A 6000-nucleotide genomic window follows, 5' to 3' on the forward strand; every position below is an offset into this window, starting at 1 on the left:
TTCTGTTAAATTTATTTTTGGTTATTCTGTTACATTTTAAATCAACTTTTGAAATATCTTTATTGCATTGACTCTCCCATCTACGTTTGATGTGTTTTATTATGGTGCAAGCCTCATTCCACCAGGGGCTATGTTTTCTGTTTGTAAGTTTCTCTGGGGGTTTGGGGATAAACTTGGAAGCAGTTTTGACATGTATTTGTGTGAGTTTTTTTTTTCAGTACTGAACACTAGATTGTAAAGGAGATGGTGTAGAATTAGGATACTATGAACAAATACCATACCTAGGTCACTGTAAGGGACGTAGTAAGGCTCCTCTTCCGATTACCTGAACCCTGTGGAATACTCTACGTTATGGGTAGGTTCCCAGGATACCCAGGGAGACTACGAGGAATGATTGCTACTGATATATCATTCATAGGTACATACTGACACCTCATGAGGTATGGGGTGTCCCTCTCTGTGCCCCACCCCCACATTCCCATTTTATAAAATAGTCTACACGTACAGCAAAGACAGTTGTGTCCCCGGGGGTTCCGAACGGAATGTTCGCTGCTGAAACAATAGACACAAATAAACACGTTAAATAGACTAAAAAGAAAATACACGAACTCTACATTTAAGACAATCCATCCAGTATAGATTAAACATAAAGGGAACCTCGGGGTACAACGGTCATAGACTGGTTTGTAGTTGGATTCGGGTCTTCTGGCTGGCAGCATACGGAACCCTGTAAGGTAGGACAATTGGGACAAAAAAAGCAAACAAAACACCAATACCTGCAATCTCTAAATCTAGAATCTCACATAATTATACTCAACACATAACCATACATACAACACAACACATAACCATACATACAACACAACACACAACCATACATACAACACACAACCATACATACAACACACAACCATACATACAACACACAACCATATATGCAGCACAACACATAACCATACATAAAACACAGCACACAACCATACATACAACACACAACCATACATATATAACAACACACAACCATATATACAACACAACACACAAACATACATACAACACAACAAAAAACAATAAATATAAAACACACAACCATATATGCAGCACAACACATAACCATACATAAAACACAGCACACAACCATACATACAACACACAACCATACATATATAACAACACACAACCATATATACAACACAACACACAAACATACATACAACACAACACACAACCATATATAAAACACATAACCATACATATAACACAACACACAACCATATATACAACACAACACACAACCATACATACAACACAGCACATAGCCATACATACAACACAACAATACATACATACAACACATAGCCATACATATAACACAACACACAACCATACATATAACACAACATAACACACAACCATACATACAACACAACACATAACCATACATACAACACAACACACAACCATACATATAACACAACACACGACCATACATACAACACAACACATAACCATACATACAACACACAACCATACATACAACACAAAACCATACATATAACACAACACACAACCATACATATAACACAACACAACACACAACCATACATACAACACAACACATAACCATACATACAACACAACACACGACCATACATACAACACAACACATAACCATACATACAACACACAACCATACATATAACACAACACAAAACCATACATATAACACAACACACAACCATACATATAACACAACACATAGCCATACATACAACACAACACACAACCATACATATACAACACAACACACAACCATACATACAACACACAACCATACATACAACACAACACACAACCATATATACAACACAACACACAACCATACATACAACACACAACAATACATACAACACAACACACAACAATACATACATACAGCACATAGCCATACATACAACACAACACACAACCAAACATACAACACAACGCACAACCATACATACAATACAACACACCAGTCTTCGGGTATACAGCCTGATATAGTCAGGGAGTAGAAGAGTTGGAAAAGGACATCCCTGCTTAACGTCATCAAGACTCTCAACCTATCAATCAGCCACTGTATCACTACATCTACCGTCTACATTGTATTAAATATCACGCCCCGAATGTGTGACGAGAGTTATCTCCCCATTCATCGTCCATAGACCTAAACAGTGTATTAAATATCACGTCCCGAATGTGTGACGTGAGTTGTCTCCCCATTCATCGTCCATAGACCTAAACAATGTATTAAATATCACGTCCCGAATGTGTGACGAGAGTTATCCCCCCATTAATTGTCCATAGACCTAAACAATGTATTAAATATCACGTCCCGAATGTGTGACGAGAGTTATCTCCCCATTCATCGTCCATAGACCTAAACAGTGTATTAAATATCACGTATGTGTGTCCATCCATACTAAACAATATATTAAATAAACATGTGTGACGAGAGTATTCCCCATTTATCGTCCATATACCTAAACAGTGTATTAAATATCACGTCCCGAATGTGTGACGAGAGTTATCTGCCCATTCATCGTCCATAGACCTAAACAATGTATTAAATATCACGTCCCGAATGTGTGACGAGAGTTATCTCCCCATTCATCGTCCATAGACCTAAACAGTGTATTAAATATCACGTCCCGAATGTGTGACGAGAGTTATCTCCCCATTCATCGTCCATAGACCTAAACAGTGTATTAAATATCACGTCCCGAATGTGTGACGAGAGTTATCTCCCCATTCATCGCCCACAGATCACGAATGTGACACTCTCTCTAGATATTAACATTGATTAAATAACGTCCTAAATATTTGACTAGATTTATCTTAACCATTTATTTACCCAAACAACGAGCAACACGTCAATTTGTGACAAGGGCTATTTTTCCACTGCATTTTTACTATATGGTTGAAAGTTCGCAGTTGAATTTCTCACCGTAAAACATGTATTAAAATTGGAGAATCTTAATTCACATATCCTCTCCCACGGAGCCTGTTTACTGACACCATTCTAATTCTATATCGATATTACGAAACATTATTTCGTTACGGGCTTCGTACAATTTTCGTTTGTTTTGTTTTTGTTTGTTTGTTGTTATACATGTAGTTTAATCGGGTCGGGTTTTTAGTTTCAACATACAATAATCATATAGATATTCTTTTCCTGTAAAATGGCATTCATATTATCTACAAAATCCGAATGTTGAGAGCTTTACTAATACCTATCTAAACACGACTTCTCAAATATAAATCTATAATAACGCCAAAAAAATAACGCAAAAGGTCTGAAATGTTTGTTACAACATTAAGATTGACATCACTGTTTGTTACAACATTATGATTGACATCACTGTTTGTTACAACATTATGATTGACATCACTGTTTGTTACAACATTATGATGATTGACATCACTGTTTGTTACAACATTATGATTGACATCACTGTTTGTTACAACATTATGATGATTGACATCACTGTTTGTTACAACATTATGATTGACATCACTGTTTGTTACAACATTATGATTGACATCACTGTTTGTTACAACATTATGATGATTGACATCACTGTTTGTTACAACATTATGATGATTGACATCACTGTTTGTTACAATTATGATGATTGACATCACTGTTTGTTACAATATGATGATTGACATCACTGTTTGTTACAACATTATGATTGACATCACTGTTTGTTACAATATGATGATTGACATCACTGTTTGTTACAACATAATGATTGACATCACTGTTTGTTACAATATGATGATTGACATCACTGTTTGTTACAATATGATGATTGACATCACTGTTTGTTACAACATTATGATGATTGACATCACTGTTTGTTACAACATTATGATGATTGACATCACTGTTTGTTACAACATTATGATTGACATCACTGTTTGTTACAATATGATGATTGACATCACTGTTTGTTACAATATGATGATTGACATCACTGTTTGTTACAATATGATGATTGACATCACTGTTTGTTACAACATTATGATTGACATCACTGTTTGTTACAACATTATGATTGACATCACTGTTTGTTACAACATTATGATTGACATCACTGTTTGTTACAATATGATGATTGACATCACTGTTTGTTACAACATTATGATTGACATCACTGTTTGTTACAACATTATGATTGACATCACTGTTTGTTACAACATTATGATTGACATCACTGTTTGTTACAACATTATGATTGACATCACTGTTTGTTACAACATTATGATTGACATCACTGTTTGTTACAATATGATGATTGACATCACTGTTTGTTACAATATGATGATTGACATCACTGTTTGTTACAATATGATGATTGACATCACTGTTTGTTACAACATTATGATTGACATCACTGTTTGTTACAACATTATGATAGACATCACTGTTTGTTACAATATGATGATTGACATCACTGTTTGTTACAATATGATGATTGACATCACTGTTTGTTACAATATGATGATTGACATCACTGTTTGTTACAATATGATGATTGACATCACTGTTTGTTACAACATTATGATGATTGACATCACTGTTTGTTACAACATTATGATTGACATCACTGTTTGTTACAACATTATGATAGACATCAATGTTTGTTACAATATGATGATTGACATCACTGTTTGTTACAACATTATGATTGACATCACTGTTTGTTACAACATTATGATAGACATCAATGTTTGTTACAATATGATGATAGACATCACTGTTTGTTACAACATTATGATTGACATCACTGTTTGTTACAATATGATGATTGACATCACTGTTTGTTACAATATGATGATTGACATCACTGTTTGTTACAATATGATGATTGACATCACTGTTTGTTACAACATTATGATGATTGACATCACTGTTTGTTACAATATGATGATTGACATCACTGTTTGTTACAATATGATGATTGACATCACTGTTTGTTACAATATGATGATTGACATCACTGTTTGTTACAATATGATGATAGACATCACTGTTTGTTACAATATGATGATTGACATCACTGTTTGTTACAATATGATGATTGACATCACTGTTTGTTACAACATTATGATGATTGACATCACTGTTTGTTACAATATGATGATAGACATCACTGTTTGTTACAACATTATGATGATTGACATCACTGTTTGTTACAATATGATGATAGACATCACTGTTTGTTACAATATGATGATAGACATCACTGTTTGTTACAACATTATGATTGACATCACTGTTTGTTACAATATGATGATTGACATCACTGTTTGTTACAATATGATGATTGACATCACTGTTTGTTACAACATTATGATTGACATCACTGTTTGTTACAACATTATGATTGACATCACTGTTTGTTACAACATTATGATAGACATCACTGTTTGTTACAATATGATGATTGACATCACTGTTTGTTACAATATGATGATTGACATCACTGTTTGTTACAATATGATGATTGACATCACTGTTTGTTACAATATGATGATTGACATCACTGTTTGTTACAACATTATGATGATTGACATCACTGTTTGTTACAATATGATGATAGACATCACTGTTTGTTACAACATTATGATTGACATCACTGTTTGTTACAACATTATGATAGACATCACTGTTTGTTACAATATGATGATTGACATCACTGTTTGTTACAATATGATGATTGACATCACTGTTTGTTACAACATTATGATTGACATCACTGTTTGTTACAACATTATGATTGACATCACTGTTTGTTACAATATGATGATTGACATCACTGTTTGTTACAATATGATGACTGACATCACTGTTTGTTACAACATTATGATGATTGACATCACTGTTTGTTACAATATGATGATTGACATCACTGTTTGTTACAACATTATGATGATAGACATCACTGTTTGTTA

The sequence above is a fragment of the Ylistrum balloti genome, unplaced genomic scaffold (assembly GCF_031769215.1).
Source record: "Ylistrum balloti isolate Yb309-2 unplaced genomic scaffold, AGI_CSIRO_Ybal_v1 Utg369742, whole genome shotgun sequence".
In the NCBI taxonomy this organism is placed as follows: Eukaryota; Metazoa; Mollusca; class Bivalvia; order Pectinida; family Pectinidae; genus Ylistrum; species Ylistrum balloti.